The following is a 23,427-nucleotide window of genomic DNA, read 5'->3' as shown; positions in this document are numbered from 1 at the left end:
TGTTGTTGTTCAGTCTCTAAGTCATGCCCAACTCTTTGTGACTCCATGGACTGCAGCACACCAGGTTCCTCTGTCCTTCACTATCTCCCAGAATTTGCTCAAACTCATGTTCATTAAGTCGATGATGCCATCCAACCATCTCATCCTCTGTCTCCCCCTTCTCCTCCTGCCTTCAATCTTTCCCAGCATCAGGGTCTTTTCCTATGAGTCACCTGTTGGCATCAGGTGGCCAAAGTATTGGAGTTTCAACTTCAACATACAATAATACAGAGGGGGAAAAAATTCACCGTCTTAGCACCTAGAAGCAGAATGGCAAACTGTTCTAGGAAATGGCCTTGGTGAATTTCTCAAATGGGAGAAGTGATCCTCACAAAGACACTCACAAGAAAAAGACTGAAGCTCTCTACCTAACAAAAGGAGGAGAGAGGGAGGAGTAGTAATGGGGCAGGGCCCAGAGGGACAGTCTCAGAAAGAAAGACTCATGGTTTCTCTGGCAGCAAGATTTCTTAGAGAAGAAACCATCTGAATGAAAGGGCTGTGCTTGTGTGTTGGTTAGTGTATCATGGAAAATTTCCACCTTTCCTACAGAATCTCTTATTAACTTTACCTTGCTGGGTAATGCATTTGGTAAGAATAGAGTTTTTTTTGGCTATTGGAAATTTTGCATTGTGTCAGGGTTGGTTTATTACAAAATCAGTGACTTCATGAGAAGACTTCCAACAAATGAATTCTTCAAGTTACTTTCCATTTCCTCTTTGTGCCTAACATACATCTTTCCTCTCCCTACTTCCCCTTCCCCTACTATTCCTTCCTCTCTGCCCTTTGTTTCCTTAAAACCTGTACATGTTTTAGGTCCAGTGAAACTCTTCTACTCAGAAATCCTAAGAGTCATTCTGACTCAAGATGATCTCTTCTGCTACAGATGCACTTTGTTTTTTTACTTATTTCCTCTTTCTAGATATATATATATATATAAACATATATATATTTAATATGACTTTGCTTGATCCTCCTAGATACAGGAAGCTCACTGAGAACAGAGCTTTTCTATTTATCTCTTTTTAATCACCACATCCAGCCCAGTACTCTGTCTATAGCTGAAAGAATGCTGATCCTAAATGAGAGAAATTGACTGGGTTACAGAAAACCTTAATGTCAAAGAGAATAAAAAGAGGAGCAGAAGCTGCTTAGGTTTTAGAGACAGGTAGTAAAGCCATAGCTAACAATGGGTGACCAGGTTTGAGAGAGGCAAAACCTTTTATAAAAGTCTGTTGGTAAATATTCTCTTCTAAAAAGTGATCTGTTCATTTGATACTGGCAAATCTAAGGCTTTTTAATAAACTTGCCGAAGCAAGTGGCAGATATTCTAATATAGGAATCACAGGACAAATATCATAAAGCATGCACTGGAAACAAACAGGCTTTTCCAGAACGTTTCTGTTACCAGTGAAAATAGGCTAAGAATAATCGATTCCTTGGGAGAAACGTGTTTGATATAAGTACTCAGAGCATATTCCATTATCACGTTGCTGCTGTTTACTCACTAAGTTGCGTTGATTCTTTGTGACCCTTTAGACTCCTCTGTCCACAGGATTTTGCAGACAGGAATACTGGAGCAGGTTGCCATTTCCTTCTCCAGGGCATCTTCCTGACCCAGGGATTGAACCTGAGTCTCAAGTATTGGCAGGCAGATTCTTGATTACTGAGCCACCACGGAAGCCCTCCATTACCATAGTAATCATATTTAATCAACTCTATACAGTTTTCATGATAGTGCAGGGGTTTAATCTTCCCATCTAAATTATTTGTCACATTCATAATGTTCTGTAAGTACTGTTTGAACAGACACCTAATGGGTAAAACCTGTGATTACCAGAGCCAATATCTTGAGGCCTAGAAGAGTCCACAGGCAGGTAGGCAGCACATTTTGGAGAGCTTAGTTTTAAAGATGTTTATTTCTGTATGGAAAATCTATGTAGAGTTCTGTTAGATGAGATGGAAATTGGGATCAGGTGAGAAAGCCAGAATTGACCCTCTGGGAGGAGGTACCCTGAAGTAGGAAGACATTTTTGTTATATTAACCAATATAATAATTTGATATCAAAAGACTTTCATAACTATGAAGTTAAACATGGTAAAAGTGGTAGTGAAAGTGAGTAGATGAGTATACCACAGAAAATTCACATCATCTTCCTGTGTGATAAAGTCAGGTGAGTCAGTAGGAATATAGAGTCAACAAGTGAGCTGGTTGGGAATTTGGAAGTCTCAATCAGAAATGACTCACTCATTCAAACAACTTTCTGTCTGAAGTTCTTTTCTGTTAGATATCTACCTAGGAGGCATTACTTTGGAGTTTTAAGTTGCCTAGGCTTACAGACTTGGAGACTTGCTTTTTTTAGGCAGTTCGGAAGCATCCGTCTCCAAGCCTCAGATTTGTATTAATCAGCTTAAGGCTGATATATGGACAGAGAATGCAAATTCATCCATTTGCAGTGAGAACTGTAACTGTCATATAACCAGAATATTCATGATCTCAGCACCAGGACATTCTCTCCCTATAGGTCAGCCTGAAGAGAAGACAGATTCTAATCAGAACACTTCCCAGTGAGGCATCAGAACATAAAGCATTAGTCTGATGACCTGCAATACTTCTCGGCAATAGGCTAAATTAGCCTGTTGTTTTCACCATCGCAATAAGAAAAACCTTGACAATGGGCTACAGTATTCTCTGTCTTCTGGTGGGCCCACTGCCTTTTCAAAGTGCTTTGATGAGTAGCTCACAGGTAACTTTTTAATTCTCCTTTCACAGCTTCCATAACCCACCAAACCTACTTTGGAGTTACACAGGGCTTCCCAGGTGGCAGTGGTGGTAAATGCAGTAATAGTCAATGCAGGAGTCTCAGGACATGCGGGTTTGATCCCTGGGTTGAGAAGATCCCCTGGAGCAGGAAATGGCACCCCACTCTAGTATTCTTGCAGAGGAGCTTAGTGGGCTACAGTCCATGGGGCTACAGAGTCTGACACGACTGAGCACACAGTCTTTCTTTAGACTTGTTAATGAACTCCCTCCCATCACATTCAGATCCATTAGGTTTAAGCCATTGATGTGGCCTTGCACACTGCAAAGGCCTTTTAAAAATTATTTTATTTTATTCTTTTCTCAGCTTTATCAGTGATTATTTAAACTCATGGAAAAAAACAAAGCCTAGTCATTGCTGGTGGTAGGAGTCTGGTGTAATTGAATACTGGGGTTGGGAGTGACAACGTCTTCAAGAAGAAAAGTGGAGATTAGGAAAGGTTTCTAGACACAAGAGAAACCAATCTGTGTTAGGAGTGGGGAGACTTGGGGAGAAAATATGCCAGGGTGGCTGCGGAGTGCTCACCTACTGCTGCAAAGACCTTACCTCAATCATGCAAATGCGGATGAGTGATGGGTCTGCTCTGGTCAACACAAAGTGGTGTAAGCTGGACCTTGTATAAACTAAAGACATGGATGCCCAAGGCTTGGAGGAAAGGTCTGACACAAAGAGTGGGCTTGGCAATTCTTTCTGGAATACCCAATCCTATTCTGATTGATGAAGCCCACAGAGAAGGCCAAATTTTCACTCTGTTTCTCGTTGTTTGTTCTACCCTTCTTTCTGATTGAGAGAAAGTAGGTTGGAGTGTGGAAACATTTTTCTTCTAAAGATTTAACTAAGATCTTAACTAATAGTCATGCCCATGTTTTTCATTTTCTTTTTTCACAGTCATATTGTTACAGAATCAGGATAAAATTTAATTTATTTTGGAAAGCATTATAGTACTCCCCCACTAAAACAGCAAAAATAAATGCCTTTCAGAGGAACTGTTATTGGTTTCAGACAGAGTTTGGTAACAAATCCAAACTTTGTCCTAAAGTAATATATAACCATTGCTCTGTAAATTGAAACCAAGACTTTATCAAATTGCTAGCAAGGCAAGAAGTAGACCAGTTTTTAAATTTACAGGTTTTTTTTTTTTTCTTTTCTACCCAAGATAAAGAAAGGAAAAATATTATAATCATATAGGCTATTCAGCACATATGCCCTTTTGACATTGCTGTGCTGCATACCATGTGACTTTAGGGAATAAGTTTTGCAAATATATAAGAATGGGCTCTTTGCAAATAGCTCTGTTCTGGTCATTGAGCAAACACGAACCAAACCATTTAATTCCATTTCAGTGGCATTAAACTGATTTTAACCCTTTGTTTTCATCAGGTGATTCTTTTGCTCCTATCTTGATGTTTATTGTACACATTGTTTCTCAAGGAGGTGCTTCAGAGAAATAAGAGATGGTGGTGGAATTATTTTAATCATGGAAAGCACGACAGCATTTAGGGCTCTATTAGCATCCTGCTGTTGTACAGATCTAGTTTAAATGTGACCATTTTAGAGCAAGATCTCTCAGTTAAATAAATGTGTGGTTTTCAGTGTCAAGAGTGGATTTTCTTATGTTACACAGTTCTCTATGGCATGTTGTTGAGTTGGTTGAATTTTTTTTTTCAATTCTGATAAATTTTCTTTGCATGGTGATTCTAGTGGTAAAGAATTCACCTATCTATGCAGGAGACTCAAGAGACGTGGGTTCCATCCTTGGGTCTGGACGATCCCTTGGAGTAGGAAGTGGCAACCCACTCCAGTATTCTTGCCTGGAAAATTCCACACCCAGAGAAGCCTGGCTGGCTATAGTCCATGGGGATGCAAAGAGTTGGACACAACTTAGTAACTGGCATGCACACACTTGAAAAGTACAAGGAAAGTCAATTCTGCTATAACATGCCATACACTCCTAAAAATCAGCCTCCTAAGAAAACTGACACAATGTAAAAGACAGAGCTTGTGGGAAAAATGGGTATAACATTGAAAATCTTTGCCACTGACACATACAAAGATAGAAATATAATAAAACAAGCTATGGGCAAAGCTAGTGGAGTTGATGGAATTTCAGCTGAGCTATTTCAAATCCTAAAAGATAATGCTGTTAAAGAGATGCACTCATATGCCATCAAATCTGGGAAACTCAGTAGGGCCACAGGATTAGAAAAGGTCAGTTTTCATCCCAATCCTAAAAAGAAAGGCAACGACAAAGAATGTTCAAACTACCACAGAGTTGCACTCATCTCACATGCTAGCAAAGTAGTGCTCAAAAATCTCCAAGCCAGACTTCAACAGTATGTGAACCATGAACTTCCAGATGTTCAAGCTGGATTTAGAAAAGGCAGAGGAACCAGAGATCAAACTGCCAACATCTGTTGGATCACAGGAAAAACAAGAGAATTCAAGAAAAACATCTACTTCTGCTTTATTGACTATGCTAATGCCTTTGACTGTGTGGATCACAATAAACTGTGGAAAATGCTGAAAGAGATGGGAATACCAGACCACCTGACCTACCTCCTAAGAAATCTATATGCAGATCAAGAAGCAACAGTTAGAACCAGACATGGAACAACAGACTAGTTCCAAATTGGGAAAGGAATACGTCAAGGCTGTTATATTATCACGCTGCTTATTTAAATTATATGCAGAATATATCATGCAAAATGCTGGACTGGATGAAGCATAAGCTGGACTCAAGATTGCCGGGAGGAATACCAATAACCTCAGATATGCAGAAACACCACCCTTATGGCAGAACGTGAAGAAGAACTAAAGAGCCTCTTGATGAAAGTGAAAGAGGAGAGTGAAAAAGCTGGCTTAAAACTCAACATTCAAAAACTAAAATCATGGTATCCAGTCTCATCACTTCTTGGCAAATAGATGGAGAAACAGTGGAAACAGTGACAGACTTTATTTTTCTGGGCTCCAAAATCACTGCAGATGGTGACTGCAGCCATGAAATTAAAAGATGCTTGCCCTTGGAAGAAGAGCTATGACCAACCTAGACAGAATATTAAAAAGCAAAGACATTAGTTTGCCAACACAGGTCCCTCTGGTCAAAGCTATTGTTTTTCCAGTAGTCCTGTATAGATATGAGACCTGGACCATAAAGAAAGGTGAGTGCCAAAGAACTGATACTTTTTTTTTTTTTTTTTTTAGAACTGATACTTTTGAACTGTAGTGTTGGAAAAGACTCTTGAGAGTCCTTTAGACTGCAAGGAGACCCAACCAGTCAATCCTAAATGAAATCAGTCCTGAATATTCATTGGAAGGACTGATGCTGAAGCTGAAGCTCCAATATTTTTCAACCTGATGCGAAGAACTGACTCATTGGAAAAGATCCTGATGCTGGGGAAGATTGAAGGCAGGAGGAGGAGAAGGGGATGACAGAGGATTAGATGGTTGGATGGCATCACCAACTCATTGGACATCAGTTTGAGCAATGTCTGGTGATGGTGATGGACAGGGGAGCCTGGTGTGCTGCAGTTCATGGGGTCACAAAGAGTTGGACATGACTGAGTGACTGAACTGAACTGGAAACATATACTACAATCTTATACATCTTGCATGCTTTTATACACATTTTATACCCTCTTAAAATGTTAAGAAATAAATACTACATATTACATTTTAAATTTGCTTATAAAATTGCTACAGCTTGGGAGTTCTTGTGAAGTGACTACAGGGCAGTTATTTTGATTTGTAGGCTTCCTGATGGTTTTCTGCAAAGTGAGACCATGGGGGAGTGAAAAGGAGCTTGAGGGTGTTGGGGGCCATGAAGAGTGAGCTTGAGGAGTGTGGTTGGTTGACTTGAATTGGTTGACATGAACACAACTTTTCTTGTGATTACCAATGCACATGAAATACAGAAATTCAAGGCTATAACTAAGTTAGTTCAACATCGACTTCTGCAGGACCCACTGACTTCAATTTAACTTGCTACTTTTCAGCAAAACGCAAACCAGATCATGGGTATTACATGAAGTCTATTTTACTATTGAAAATAAAAACTGAAAAAAACTGATTTTATGTATCATTTAGTTGACATCAAGTTTATTTTTAATGATTTATTGATTTATAATGACAGTATAAAAAATTATACCATGACGGAATCTCACATTCTCTAAATCAGTTCTTAAGTTAAAAAATTAATACATATTATATTATTGTATAAACATAGAAATACAATATTATGGAAAGCTGAATAATAGCATACTAGTTTATAACATGTAAAAAGTTTAAAGCAAACTTATAAATTTATAATCAAACATGATTCCATGAAATTCTATGCTCATTTTCTCAAAAGGGCCAAGGGAATAAAATGTGAGTAAAATCCAATATATAAGACTCGATCTTGAAACTTATATAACAATTAAAGGAAAATATTCAAAGAAGAAAATAGATCTTGTTTTTGTATTAATTAGTTAACAGTCAACTAAGGGCTAAAGTATAAAATATATTGCAAGTAAGTACCAGGAAAATTGCAAGTTAGTATCGGGAACATGCTCGATGAGAAATCTCAATCAAACTGGATTAAGCAATTGCTATTATTCTGAATTGGCATTTGAGATTTGCTACTTAAATCTGGATGGGAAGTAGGGAGAAAAATGTTGAACTCAGGACCTGTCATGGACCATGACTTCTGCCAGTTTACAATGAGGGAGTACTTGAGGCTAAATTACACAGAGATACAGAAATAAAGGACAAGTAGAATCCTGTGATGTAAAAGCCTGTGGAGCCCCTGCATGCATTCCCAGTTTCATTCCAAGCTTGTTGTTTCATCTGTTATACTAATTTCACAAATCAATTCATTTTTCATTTTTCTTTAAGACTCTTTCTGCCAGTGGTAACCATACCACTGTATCTATATGTTGACCCCATATTTAGTGCTCTTTGTGGCTCTGCAGCCCAAATATTCCTCCCCAGGAGAAGGGTAGGGGGAAAGGATAGTCAAGGAGTTTGATATGTACACACAGCTATATTTAAAATGGATCACCAACAAGGCCTTACTGCAGAGCGCAGGGAACTCTGCTCAATGTTATGTGGGAACCTGGATGGGAAGGGAGTTTAGGGAGAATAGATACATATATATGTATGGCTGGATCACTGCTGTATATCTGAAATTATGACAACATTGTTAATTGTCTATATGCCAATATAAAATAAAAAAAGATTAAAAAAATGTAAAAATTGGCCCCAAACACTGAAAGATTCTTTCATCACACTTTTGAGAAATTCATCTGATGTTTTTACTTGTTAGCTTTCTATCTAATATGGAATCTGTAAGTCTTAGAAAACAGTGACTACTTGAGTAGCAGAAAATAAAATCGCTATCTAAAAGACAAAAATGGATACTGATTAGTTTCTCCTGAGTCCAAAGAGAGATGAACTCCTTTCCAGGGAAGAAGCAGCTTCTCCTGAAACTACTCACAGTTGCCTTTTTTGGCGAATAGAGAGGTTATGGAGAACGTGCCCAGGCTAGTCTACTTAGGAAAGGTAGAAGCAAAAGAAAGTTAAATTGATCTGCCTGAAAAGAGAAGAAAGGAGTTTTTAAACTGGACAAAAGTGAGAATAAAGTCACAGAATTTATCAGCACGTATGCGTGCAACAGAGGCAACAGAGCCACTACCTGTGAACACCTGTGAACACGTGCAAAGACTCCCCCAAAGAAGTTTCTGAATAACTAAACTTTCTGGTTAAACTTGGTGTCATGTTCAAGGTTGGAAAGTTAAGCTCCTTTAATGCTATTTTTGACATGGTCATTAGATTTATGAGTTAAGCTCATTTGGTTTGGTTCTAGTCTGTCTTGAACATGCAGGCTTGATCTTATAGACCACCACTCATTTTGGGATCAGCCTCATCACTTCCTTGAAACTGTTTCTGCTCATACGTATTTTCCATTTTATAGTTTTTGGGCTCTTAAATGCAATTTAAAAGTCACACTCGTTGTTTAAATCTTCTAGTTCTGGACTGAGATATAGCAAGTTGGACATTTACGGGGGTGAGGGGTGGGCTGGGGAACCGTTTTGGTCTATAGGCTTTGAGTTCTATATGACTCCTTCAAGGATGGTTCTGACATCAGTCCTGAGTATACGAATTTTGTGGCATGTATATATTTTCTAAGGTACTTTAAAATTTAAGGTGCCAGAGGGCAGACCATATTGTCTATAAATTATGGGCAATAAACTACCATTATTTTAGGAACCATACCTGAAATACAGGATAGACGACCACAAAACGCATCAAAGGATTCTAAAGTCTATGCTGACAACTCCTGGAGCCAAAGCTAGAATTATAAGGAATTTTTTTTCTTTTTTATATTTTTAAAGTAGGATGACTGAATTGGGGATAAGATTAATATAGAGGAAATAATATCATTAGTTAAGAACAATCTGCAGTGTTCTATATCTCCATTTCTTTCTTTACTAAAAAAATAATTATTTTGAGTGGCAACCTGTTAGGTCTGGTTGTTATTAGTGAACATTAGCTGATTTTGCTTCTGCTTGGGCATTACAATTTCAAGTTTTTAACTTTCATGAATTTGAAAGTGGAAAAGTGAAAGTGTTAGTCACTCAGTGGTATCTGACTGTTTGCAACCCCATGGACTATAACCTGCCAGGCTCCTCTGTCCCTGGGGTCTCCCAGGCTAAGAATACTGGAGTGGGTTTCCATTTCCTTCTCCAAGGGATCTTCCTTAGCCTGCATCTCCTGCACTGCAAGTGGATTCTTTACCATCTGAGCCACCAGAGAAGCCCAAGTTTTTAACTTTCTTGAATTTAAGGAACTTAAATTTTAAATTAAAGAAACATTGCATTTTCCCAAGGGATGGTTTCTCGTAACAATAAGGGACATTTATGAAATGTTTGCACATTAGTTTAAGTTTTTGAAAAACAATGTATTTCCCCCCTTGATGGGATATCCTTAAGAAAAGTCTGTGTTTTAATTTAATCCTTCAGTGCACTCTCATCCTGTGAATAAGGTCATTTTAATGAATTTTGCATTAGTTCCAAAAATCCTGAGCAACCTAATACATTCCTATAAATTACATACTTTGGGGATTACAGTGCCAAGCTTTAAATCTAATGTAATAACAGTAAAAAATGTTATGTATCTTTTTTGATGGCTTCTGAATTTTATATAGGTTACAATGATAGCAAGCTGATCAGTGAAATCAGTGCCATGTCACAGGCCTTATGATGAAAATTCAGACCACAGAAAAGGGGAGATAGAGGCAAAAAATAGGAAGAAGAAAGCAACAAAATACATAAAGTCGGGCTTCCCTTTTAAGAAACACACAGAAAATGTAGAGGATACAGGGATCATAAATTTCATTGTTGACTTTAAGACGAGTTGTTGTCTCTGGTTTTAATTTTTTTAAGCAATTTTTTTTTTTCTGATTTTCTTATCCTGTTTTTAGTGTAAGTATATGGAGAAAATGTAAATGTTAGCAGCTCTTAAAAATGATTGTGAAGGGAGATTAACCTTGCTGATAAGACACTTTCTAAGTTCATGTTTCAAGAAGAGAGTTCCTCGTCATAATAAAGGAATGAGAAGGAGTGGAAAGCAATGTTGCAGAGGGCAAGGTTAGAGAGGACAACCAGTGGCTGCAGATAGACAGCAATGCATTTATTAACAGAGACAGTTGAAAGAAGATTTATTTTTAGTGGAATCCTAGAGATCCCATTGAAACAAGGCTTCAATAATCCTACCCAAATTAAGATATTCTGATGAAGATAGGTTTATTAAAGAAGCTGGTAAATAAGCTGAGATCTGTGTTAAGATTGCATAAGGTTCAAAGAAAGTTCAGTTTAGAAGCAAAGGTAATTGTCTATTTTTTTAATGATAAAAACTGTTAGGTAATTAGAACAGAAAAAAGAAGTCCAAAATAGTGGTGGCTAAAAGATAAAGGGAAAATCCGGTGAAAAGGGAACAAAGGAAAAGTCTGTGAACCTGAGTGAGAATCTCAGGTGAAACAAACACACCTCCTTATTGGCTAGCCCTAATTTGCATAGGGCAGGCTCAAGGGGGAGGAGACAAAAGTGTATTGGACCCAAAGGGGTGTTGCCTTTGGGGTCCACCTGCCCTCACATCTCAAAGGTGTACTATCCTTTGTTTACCAAATAAAACTCTGAGCTGTAATTGAGCTTTAACACTGGTCTGCCATTTCAAATCTTTGTTGTGCTGAGATTGAACCGAGGAAATGACACACTCTCTAGAACAAAACTACTTTTAATACACAAAAGTAAAGTTTCAAAATCAAATTTTATTTAGTTATAAAACCTGGTCTTAAGTGATATATTGTTTGTATAGAGTACATTAATAGACACAGAGTCCAGTTGTAGAAATTAGTTAGGAGAGATTTATTTTATATTACTTAAAATAAGGAAGGGAAACTAATTAACAAATTGAAGTTTACAGATCAAAATCCTTTTCTTCACATCTCTCATTAGCAATATCTTCCATATCCGGTGGCTTTTCAGAAACCATTCCGTGTACTCCTCTTTCTCCAGTTTTCAAAATCTCATCCCCATCCTAATCTCTTAATTCCAATCTAATCTCAATAAATAGCAACAGATATTTATTCAACATCTACAACTAGTTAAGCAACCTGATGAATAATGAAGATACATCCATCAGTGAATAGAGCAGAAAGGCATTTTCTGCCTTCAGGATCTTCTGCCATTCATTCTAGTCGTGGAAATAGACAATAAAAAAGAAAAATAAGTAAAATATACAATATGTAAGAAATATACACATATATTGAATACATGCATATGTATATATGAGCAACTTTACTTACATATATATGTATACATAGACATATATATATATATATATACATATATATATGTTACATCAAAAATATAGAGGATGAGAACCAAAACTTTAAAGAAGTGAAGAAGCAAGCCATGCAACTACACAAGGGAAGAACATTCTAGGCTAAGGGAAGAACATTCGAGGCTGAGGGACTGTCAAGAACAAAAATCATGTTTGTGTAGTCATTCTGGGTGACTGGGCTCAAGGATGGGACAGAAGGCCTGTATGTTGAAGAAAATAGCAGAAGGGGAAGGTTAGTAATGGTTAGGGTCAGAGAATGTTTGTGACTTTACACATAATAGAAAGATTTCTCCTTTTATTCTCTATGAGATGGAGGCTATTGGGAATTTCTGAGTAACAGAAAGATGCTATCTTATTCTACTTGAATAAACTCTGAGTTGAGAATAGAAGCACTAGAGTGAAGGAAGCCAAGGATAGACACAAGAAACTCAATCAGGAGTCTTTAACAACAATTTAAGAGAGAGACAAAAGTGTTTTGGACCAGGGTGATGTGACTGGTGATAGAAGCAAGGTCCAATGCTGTAAAGAGCAATATTGCACAGGAACCTGGAGTGTTAGGTCCATGAATCAAGGCAAATTGGAAGTGGTCAAACAGGAGACGGCAAGAGTGAACATTGACATTCTAGGAATCAGCAAACTAAAATGGACTGGAATGGGTGAATTTAACTCAGAAGACCATTATATCTACTACTGTGGGCAGTAATCCCTTAGAAGAAACGGAGTAGCCATCATGGTCAACAAAAGAGTCTGAAATGCAGCACTTGGATGCAATCTCAAAAACGACAGAATGACCTCTGTTCATCTCCAAGGCAAACCATTCAATATTACAGTAATCCAAGTCTATGCCCCAACCAGTAACACTGAAGAAGCTGAAGTTGAATGGTTCTATGAAGACCTACAAGACCTTTTAGAACTAACACCCAAAAAAGAGGTCCTTTTCATTATAGGCGACTGGAATGCAAAAGTAGGAAGTCAAGAAACACCTGGGGTAACAGGAAAATTTGGCCTTGGAATATAGAATGAAGCAGGGCTAATAGAGTTTTGTCAAGAGAATGCAGCGGTCATAGCAAACACTCTCTTCCAACAACACAAGAGGACTCTACACATGGACATCACCAGATGGTCAACACTGAAGTCAGATTGATTATATTCTTTGCAGCCAAAGATGGAGAAGCCCTATACAGTCAACAAAAACAAGACCAGGAGCTGACTGTGGCTCAGATCACCAACTCCTTATTGCCAAATTCAGAATTAAATTGAAGAAAGTAGGCAAAACCACTAGATCATTCATGTATGACCTAAATCAAATCCCTTATGATTATAGAGTGGAAGTGAGAAATATAGTTAAGGGACTAGATATGATAGAGTTCCTGATGAACTATAGAATGAGGTTTGTGACACTGTACAGGAGACAGGGATCAAGACCATCCCCATGGAAAAGAAATGCAAAAAAGCAAAATGGCTGTCTGGGGAAGCCTTACAAATAGCTGTGAAAAGAAGAGAAGTGAAAAGCAAAGGAGAAAAGGAAAGATATAAGCATCTGAATGCAGAGTTTCAAAGAATAGCAAGGAGAGATAAGAAAGCCTTCCTCAGAGATCAATGCAAAGAAATAGAGGAAAGAACAGAATGGGAAAGACTAGAGATCTCTTCAAGAAAATTAGAGATACCAAGGGAAAATTTCATGCAAAGATGGGCTCGATAAAGGACAGAAATGGTATGGACCTAACAGAAGCAGACGATATTAAGAAGAGGTGGCAAGAATACACAGAAGAACTGTACAAAAAAGATCTTCATGACCAAGATAATCACGAAGGTGTGATCATTCACCTAGAGCCAGATAGCTTGGAATATGAAGTCAAGTGGGCCTTAGGAAGCATCACTATGAACAAAGCTAGTGGAGATGATGGAATTCCAGTTGAGCTGTTTCAAATCCTGAAAGATGATGCTGTGAAAGTGATGCACTCAACATGCAAGTAAATTTGGAAAACTCAGCAGTGGCCACAGGCCTGGAAAAGGTCAGTTTTCATTCCAGTCCCAAAGAACGGCAATGCCAAAGAATGCTCAAACTACTGCAGTTGCACTCATCTCACACGCTAGTAAAGTAATGCTTAAAATTCTCCAAGTCAGGCTTCAGCAATATGTGAGCTGTGAACTTCCAGATAGTCAAGCTGGTTTTAGAAAAGGCAGAGGAACCAGAGATCAAATTGCCAACATCTGCTGGATCATGGAAAAAGCCAGAGAGTTCCAGAAAAACATCTATTTCTGCTTTATTGACTATGTCAAAGCCTTTGACTGTGTGGATCACAATAAACCGTGGAAAATTCTGAAAGAGATGGGAATACCAGACCACCTAATCTGCCTCTTGAGAAACCTATATGCTGGTCAGGAAGTAACAGTTAGAACTGGACATGGAACAACAGACTGGTTCCAAATAGGAAAAGGAGTATGTACGTCAAGGCTGTATATTGTCACCCTGCTTATTTAACTTCTATGCAGAGTACATCATGAGAAACGCTGGACTGGAAGAAACACAAGCTGGAATCAAGATTGCCGGGAGAAATATCAATAACCTCAGATATGCAGATGACACCACCCTTATGGCAGAAAGTGAAGAGGAACTAAAACGCCTCTTGATGAAAGTGAAAGAGGAGAGTGAAAAAGTTGCCTTAAAGCTCACCATTCAGAAAACGAAGATCTGGCATCTGGTCCCATCACTTTATGGGAAATAGATGGGGAAACAGTAGAAATAGTGTCAGACTTTATTTTTGGGTGCTCCAAAATCACTGCAGATGGTGACTGCAGCCATGAAATTAAAAGACACTTACTCCTTGGAAGAAAAGTTATGACCAATCTAGATAGCATATTCAAAAGCAGAGACATTACTTTGCCAACAAAGTTTCATCTAGTCAAGGCTATGGTTTTTTCTAGTGGTCAAGTATGGATGTGCGAGTTGGACTGTGAAGAAAGCTGAGCACCAAAGAATTGATGCTTTTGAACTGTGGTGTTGGAGAAGACTCTTGAGAGTCCCTTGGACTGCAAGGAGATCCAACCAGTCCATTCTAAAGGAGATTAGTCCTGGGTGTTCATTGGAATGACTGATGCTAAAGCTGAAGCTCCAGTACTTTTACCACCTCATGCAAAGAGTTGACTCACTGGAAGACTCGGATGCTGGGAGGGATTGGGGGCAGGAGGAAAAGGCGACGGCAGAGGATGGATAGCATCACTGACTTGATGGACGTGAGTTTGAGTGAACGCTGGGAGATGGTGATGGACAGGGAGGCCTGGTGTGCTGGGATTCTTGAGGTTGCAAAAAGCTGGACACGACTGAGTGAATGAACTGAACTGAACTGAACTGATGGTAATGAGTGTGATAAGAAGTATTAATAGCAGGATGCCAAATACACTTTGAATTCAGCACCAATAGAAAATTTTTGATAGACCATATGGGAGTTGAGGGATAAAAAAGAGAATTGAATTGTTGTTACCTATGATAACAAACATTGTGAATGAGTTTGTTTGGAGATGAATCCTAGAAACTAAGTTTTGAATATATTCTGTTTGAGAGGCCTACTATATACTAAAATTGATAGGTCAGGTAGGCATCTGGCTATATGGATTTGAGTCTGGATTTTGGAGAGAAAACTGAGCAAGAGATATTAATTTGTGAGCATATAGGTGGTATTTTAATTTATGAAACTGGTTGTGATCACTAAGGCAGTGAGTGTAGACAACATAAGGACAAAGCCTGAACTTTGGGCATTCTAACATTTAGACATGAGGTAAATAGAGAAACCCAAAGGAGACAGGAAGCGGCAGCCAAGGAGACAGTGAAAAAATACGACAAAGGTACTGAATCTGGAGAACAAAGGAGAAAGTGCTTCCAGGAAAAGGATGCCATTAATTGGGTTAATGCTTCTTACAGATGAAGTCTGATGTGGGCTGAAAAATGAGCACTGGGTTTAGTGATATGGAGACCACTGTGCTGTGCTTAGTTACTCAGTCATGCCCGACTCCTTGTGACCCCATCCATGGACTGTAGCCCACCAGCCTCCTCTGTCCATGGGGATTCTCTAGCAAGAATATTGGAGTGGGTTGACATGCCCCCCTCCAGGAGATCTTCCCAACCTAGGAATTAAACCCAGGTTTCCAACATTGCAGGTGGGAGACAACAGGGAAGCCCAAGAATACTGGAGCGGGTAGACTATCCCTTCTTCAGGGGATCTTACTGGCCCAGGAATCAAACTGGAGTCTCCTGCATTGCAGACAGATTCATTACCAGCTGAGCTACCAGGGAACCCATGGAGACAACTAGTTACTGTGAAAAGAATTTTCGGTAGAGTAATGAGACAAAGCATGATTGAAGAAGGTGCAACAGAAAAGGAGAAACATTAGGAACAGTGAGTTAAAGAAGGTCTTTTTCAAGGAACTTTGCCATAACAACAACAACAGCAAAAAGTAAATAAAGAGAGCAACAGGTAGCAAGGAAAGGAAGGTCAAAAGAGGATTTTTGTTTTATCTTCCTATATATCTATCTATTATATATCTCTATCATAGGCTTCCCAGGTGGCACAGTGGTAAAGAATCCACCTACCAATTCAGGAGATGCAAGAGATGCAGGTTTGATCCCTGGGTTGGGAAGATCCCCTGGAGTTGGAAATGGCAATGCACTCCAGTATTCTTGCCTGGAAAATTCCATAGACAGACAAGCCCAGTGGGTTACAGTCCGCTGGGTCACAGAGAGTCAGACATGACCGAGCACACATTTTTACATTAAAAAAAAAATCTCTATCATTTATCCATTCATTCATATTTATTCAATAGTGGAAGAAATGTTGATAGGCTAAAATGATTGATCCAATATAAGGGGGGGAAATAATGACTCTGAGGAGAAGGGAGAACTGTTCAAGCAATGACCTTGAGGAGGCACAAACGGATAGGATCTTGTGACAGGGTTAGGATGGGTTTTACCTGGGAGCATGAAGGTATCTCTGAAGCCCTGTGAAGAATGTTAGGTGCAGAATTTGGACACAGATGCCATGAAGCAGGTATTTGCAATATGGGAACACGTGAAAATTCTCGGATTGCTATTCCCTTTCTCAGAGTGGCAAGGAGCAAAGCTGTTGGTTGAAAGTAAAACTGTAGGCAGTTTTGGAGGTTTGATGAGGGAAAATCAGGGATGAAATGAATACCAGAAGAATGGAGGAGTTTGGTCTGGGAAAATAAAATAGCTGAGTCAAGTTTCTCTTGAAATAGGTCAAGGTCTTTGAAGTGGTCCTCTTAAATCATGAAATTCTTCATGAGGCTTATTCTCCGTGTTACTGCTTCTTGTGTTCAGTGCAGATATGGTCAATACAGACTTTTCTGATCAATGAGACCATGTGAGGCTCGCCACCTGGCTCAGTACCATCTCCAGAAACATGTAGTGCCATGGGCCATTGTGTGAACAGGCTCAACATCCCATGGGGGGCTCTTTTGCTGATGACAGAGCACTTGAAGGGATGTTACAAACAGGTTAGACAATTCTCCCAAAGGGGAAGGGTGCTACATTTATTAGAGAAACCACTATGTCATTAATAATAAAAGGGGAACAGCTCCTCAGCACCCTTTCAAAAAGCCGGTATTACTTGAGTGGTAGTGATTATACATTTAGACCAGATAGATTTTTTCTTTTTTTTATCCATGATCAGCAGCACAGGGGAAGACATGCAGCAAGACTGTAGTTTGCTCAGACACATTCCACAAAGAGAAAGGCAAGGGAATTGAGGGTATGTGCAGGGAAAGAGTGATAATGATTGACCAGGGTAAAAGTTGGGGAGGAGGAAAGAGGACGTGAGGCCAGGGGCATGAGGAAGAGAGGGGAAAAAGTGGCAAGATGATGTGACTGTTAAAGATCTAGAGAGTGAGATAGAAAGATGACAGGGATGGTCAGAGACTGGAAAATTAGGAAGTAGTACTGTGGAGGGTTTGTAGTTATTAGAATGTCAAGGTGGCAAGGAACCTGGACCCTGCTTTAACTCCTACTTTTCCTTTTTCTTATTCTCTTCAATAGCTCCACCTTCTAAAGGTAAATTATCCTTTACAAGCTAGAAAATGCAGAATCTTGCCCAAAAGAATGGATGGGGAAAAAAGGGTGGTGGTCAAGAGACCATGAAAACCTACAAAGAAAGATGGCAGCCAAGATGTTCAAATAATTCACGCTTAGTACATATTTTATCTTTTAACTCTGAAAAATCATTTATTTTTACAAACTTGAGTGGTTTATTGATGATTCTATTTCAATAAATAGATGATAAATAAATAAATTTGTGTCTCTGTCTGCAGTATGGATGAGTTGAAAATTGAAAAAAAAAATACATATGATCACTAATTGATTAAATAATGCAATGCCTGTCAACAACTTCACTCTTTTTCCACCATTGAATTGACTAATTGTTTTCCCGCACTGGAAGGACACAATATGGTTTTGAAGGTTTATACAGGAGACCAGATTGTCTGATACCATTTCAAGGGGATCTATTGTTCTATATGACACATTTTCTTTTGTTTAAACTTTTCTGAGAAGGCCATTACTAACTAGAAAAGAGGAAGGCAAGTAGAGCTTTATATTCTTTTGGGAAAGGTAGAGTTAAGCAAAGCTGAAATTATGGAAATTCTTAATATATGTATAAAATCTTATATGCAAAATAGCAGCCATACAAAGGCAGATAGTTTTGATAGCTCCTACAAGCTAAATGCCCTAGATTGAGATAGTTATGGATCATGGGTGACAAATAATGATAATTTAATTTGGACTATCTAACCAAAAGATGAATAATTTACCAAGTTAAGCTAATAAACTTGTACTTTATTTAAGAGACAATTATTTTAAAATTATGTATTCATACATATGGGGCTTCCCTGGCAGCTCAGTCAGTAAAGAATCTGCCTGCAATGCAGGAGACCTAGGTTCTATATATATGCTATTGCTACAAAATTCATATATAACAAATTTTATAGAGATAGTGTGTATTTATATATTAACTATACATGTGAATAAAATGTATATTTAACATAAATTTGATAAAATCTCAATAATAGTTGATTACAGCCTCTTGGTGAGTTAAGTTTTTTCGTAAAAAGGTTTGTTTATGGCTGAGTAATTTATTCCATTGTACACATGTACCACAGTTTCTTTATCCAGTCATCTGTCGATGGTCATATAGGTTGCTTCCATGTCTTAGCTATTATAAATAGTTCTGGGATGAACGTTGGCGTACATGTGTCTTTTTCAGTTTTGGTTTCCTCAGGTTATATGCTTCATTGTGGGACTGTTGGATCATATGGTAGTTTTATTTCTAGTTTTGAAAAGAATCTCCGGTGGGAGGAAAGTTCAAGAGGGAAGGGATATATGTACATCAATGGCTGATTCATGTTGATGTATGGTAGAAACCAACATGATATTGTAAAGAAGTTATCCTTCAATTAAAAATAAATAAATTTTTGAAAATCCTAAAAAAAAAAAAAAGGTTTGTTTACACTTTTCCAACAGAGTTGGAAAAAGTAGTCTTGCTCTCCTGAACTGGGAGAATGTTTCAGATTCTCTTTGCAGATGTCCTTCCAAGGCTATGCTCCTGACTTTGACACCACAATTTTGTGTATAAGTATGTCTGCGTGCACACACACACACACACACACACACACACACACACACACACACACTTTTTTTAATTGAAGGAGTTTCCCAAATTGTTAAATTCTAGAACTAAAGAAGCCTGGATTCAGTTCTGTCTTTGATCATCTTAAACACAAATGCATTCAGACTAGCAACTGCACAATTCTAATGTAGTTTGGTGTAATATAAAATCTCAGACTCATTAAATAGTTTTTTTCTTCCCTGGCTCAGATTCAAATCAAGCTTGGAAAGTTTGGCCGAGTGGCAGAGGTGGGGGACTGGGGTGCTGCTGGCTTCTCTTCTCTTGTCTTTGCACCCCTCCTGCTCTGGTCAGCTTCTGCTATTGACCTCTTGAAGCCTGGTCTCAGAGGGAATAATCATGGTTGGCTGGTTCAGTAGCGATCTGATGTCACTGACTGCCCCCACAGCAAATGATCTCAAACTAACTCCTTCTCTCTTATACATTGCTTTGGTGGAGTCCTTGGCAGTTTTTTTTTTTTTTTTTTTTTTTTCTTTTTCTGAGTCTTCTAGGCTGCTCACCTGATGAGGACAATATCTTTCCTGGGATGGTTACCTGTGAGTCTTCCTTTGCCCCTAGATTCCAGTATCTACCCCTCTATTTTGGTATCTCCTTACCCTATCAGGTCAAGGGCTCCGTGGGATCCCTTTTAAGGGCTCTCCATAGCAAGGCCCATGTTTGGAATCTGGCCCATGTTGGAAACTTCTCTGGGTGCAGAAATGGAGATTGACCCAGTGTACCCCCCTTCTTTTTCTCTGAGCCTCAATTTTCACAAATGTCTCCAAGTCATTTTCCATTGACTTGAGGTTAAGGGGAAGCACCACATCACTTCCCCATGGATGGGGTGTGGTTGTCAGCAAAGCTCACTGACAGTCATCTTGAAAGAAATCGTCTCAGTCCTTCAATTGTTTTAGACTGAGGATAGCTACTAGCTAGTGCTGACAGTGCCAGTATGGGACTCCTCTCGTCTCTTCTCCACATTTATTTGAAAATCCTGAAGGAATGGTTTAAATTAGCATGTGTCTTAACATCCAGGTGGATTTAGACCTTTCTGTTTTGTGCTTCACCTTGAATAGATTATGTGAAAGAAGGAACAGTGGCATTTAATAACCTGTTGTAGTCCAAAATTGGAAAAATACAGCAACACAGAGATAAGTCTGCAAGAATATTTTGGAAAATGGAGCCAATGTACAAAAATGGCACAATAATACTGTAATGTGAGATGCTGAACACCCAAGTCTGGAAGGACAACTTGACACTGTGTGCTCAGAATAAAACCTTTCTGTTTCTGACTTAGCCAATGAGGCACATCTTTATTTAAAGTGGCCTATAATTTTCTTTTCTAATCCAAGTTTTGACTTCTTAAAGAGAAAAAAAGACAGCTGTATGGAAATGCAAAATCTAAGAACCAAAGGACCTCATTTCATGTTGTAAATGAGGAAACAAGGCAAAGTATCTATTTAAGTTTCAACAATTTTATATTCTGGCTATTTCCTTGGTCATATGGATCCAATGCTACACCAAAATCTTCAGGCATCTTCATTAGCCTAGAAAAATGTACTGTCCAAACACCCAGTAGGTTTATGTATTCTAGCCTAAACTGGTCCTCATAAAGAAATAAAATTTTAATTTCGATCTCCATACTGTCTTTGGTATGGGAAATAGATTAGCTTAAAAGATTGTATTGTGTCAATGGGATAAAAGGATTAAAATGTTAAATTTTAATACAGATGATCCTTGATTACTTGTATCATAATGACAGAATTTATGAATTATCTCAGTTTTCAAATACTTGTTTGAGAGAGAGTATGACAAACAACTCGCACTTGTAGATACAGGTACACATTCTTAGGTCAGAATCAACTGTCACAAAACCTATATTAAAATGAATAATCTGCTAGAATCCTCTCAGTTTGGCTTGTCTTGACTCGAGATCGAGTAAGCCAGGCAGAGCCAGAGTTCGGATGTCTTTGAAGATAGGCTCAAGAGTTCGTCTGATCGGCCGGAAGTGTGGTGAGCACTCTCGCGATAGCTGAAGGTACCAACGATGATGACGGCCCCTGGAGGAAGGAAGAAAAGGAAGGAAGAGAAGACCGGAAGTGCTACATCTTGAGCAGCCAAGGCAGAAAGCAACCTGACTTTCTTTACCAGAAGCCCTTTTCCAGGGTATAAGGAAACGGTCCGCCTGGCTGGAAGTCCTACGTCTTTGAACTCCCCCATCTTTTCAGTTTTCCTGTCATCTATGCTTGCTTCTGTGCTCTTTCCCCATTTTATCTGTATACCAGAAAAGGATTCATTAATATCTCTCTCCTAGCTCCACTAAACGGGTGGAACCGGCGTTCCTTCCCTGTACTATCATGTAGCTAGGAAGTAGCACGTAGGGGCGGTTGGACTGCTGGGAACCCAAAGGAGGAGGGGAGGGCACAGAACTCTGCTTCTGCCACCAGGACACAGCCTCTTCATCATCTCCCCCCGTGCTGTTGCCATGCCCCCTACGGCCCTCTGTCTTCCTGTGGTTGTGGCCACTCTGCTGTGGGGAGCATCCCCTGTCAGGGGACTCATTCGAGCGACTTCGGACCACAATGGCAGGATGGAATTTGCAGACCTCCCAGCTCTCTTTGGGGCTGCCTTGAGTCAGGAAGGACTTAAGGGGTTTCTCGTGGAGGCTCAGCCAGCCAACGCCTGCAGCCCCATTGCCCCACCTCCCCCAGCCCGGGCCAACGGGTCAGTTTTCATTGCACTGCTTCGAAGATTCGACTGCAAATTTGACCTCAAGGTCCTACATGCTCAGAAGGCCGGGTATGGTGCAGCCGTGGTCCACAATGTGAATTCAGATGAACTGCTGAACATGGTGGGGAGTAACGAAGAAGCCCAGCAGCAGATCTGGATCCCTTCTGTGTTCATCAGCGAAAAGAGCTCTAAGTACCTGCGTGCCTTCTTCATCTACCAGCAGGGCGCTCAGGTGCTTCTGGTCCCTGACAATGGATTCCTCTTGACCTATTTCTTCATCCTTTTCTATGGGATTTTGGCAATGTTCATTTTGGGCATGGGAGCCATAGTGATAGTCCATTGTATCCGTTTCCAGAATCAGCGCTGGCGGAATCGGCTGACCAAAGAGCAACTGAAACAGATTCCTACCCACGACTATCGCAAGGGAGACCAGTATGATGTGTGTCCCATCTGCCTGGAAGAATATGAGGACGGGAACAAGCTGAGGGTCCTCCCCTGCGCTCATGCCTATCACTGCCGCTGTGTGGACCCGTGGCTCACTCAGACCAAGAGGACGTGCCCTATTTGTAAGCAGCCTGTTTGCCAGAATCTTGGGGAGGAGGAGCAGGAGGAAGGAACTCAGGTGCAAGTGGGCCACGAGCAAAGAGACCTGAGAAGCCTCCCTGCCTCAGAACGGACCTCACTTCTGGGCTCCAGCACCGTACTTCCCACTAACTTTGGCTCCTTAGCCCCGGCCCCCTTTGTGTTTCTTGGGTCTTCAACAGATCCCTCATACTCTCCATCTTCCTCTTCCTCTTCCGCTGTCAGTCTCATCTGATACTCCCTTTCCTTTCCACCTTTAGCAACAGACTTGCACAGACCCCTTTCCTCCCACAAGTCTTCCAAGTTGAGTGATAGGACATAGTTCTACCTCAGCTTTCTCCCTTACCCAGCCCCTTCCTCCTGCGGGATTTGGACATGCAGAGGGACTGGGTCTTCACTTAGTGGGTTAATAAAAATGATGCGTGCAAAAGCCATGGGTGAGAGCTGTCAAAAATAATTTAAAAGAACATATTTTTATTATTTGTGTCAAGGATGAAAAAATAATTTGAAATATTATTTTAAGTAACTCAGAATATCTTAAGTTGACTTTAGTATATTAACGTTTCACATTTGTCCTCATAATGCGATTTCTCATAAAAATTTCAGTGTCTCTAGTTTACTTGTTTTAGAGTGAGTGCATATGAAGTAGTCTACACCTACCTAAATGCTTGTCATCAGTTAGTGCCTAAAGAATGCAAAGCCCCTGC

The 23,427-nt window shown here is 39.5% G+C and overlaps 1 pseudogene; it reads left to right on the top strand.

The window, feature by feature from the left end:
- Nucleotides 1-21,998: 21,998 nt before the first annotated feature.
- Nucleotides 21,999-22,955, top strand: LOC138094458 (E3 ubiquitin-protein ligase RNF167 pseudogene; annotated as a pseudogene).
- Nucleotides 22,956-23,427: the final 472 nt, after the last annotated feature.

The sequence above is a fragment of the Capricornis sumatraensis genome, chromosome 18, assembly GCF_032405125.1.
Source record: "Capricornis sumatraensis isolate serow.1 chromosome 18, serow.2, whole genome shotgun sequence".
NCBI lineage: Eukaryota > Metazoa > Chordata > Mammalia > Artiodactyla > Bovidae > Capricornis > Capricornis sumatraensis.
Note: the sequence above shows the minus strand (reverse complement) of the source record. Positions and strands in the feature narration are given on the sequence as shown.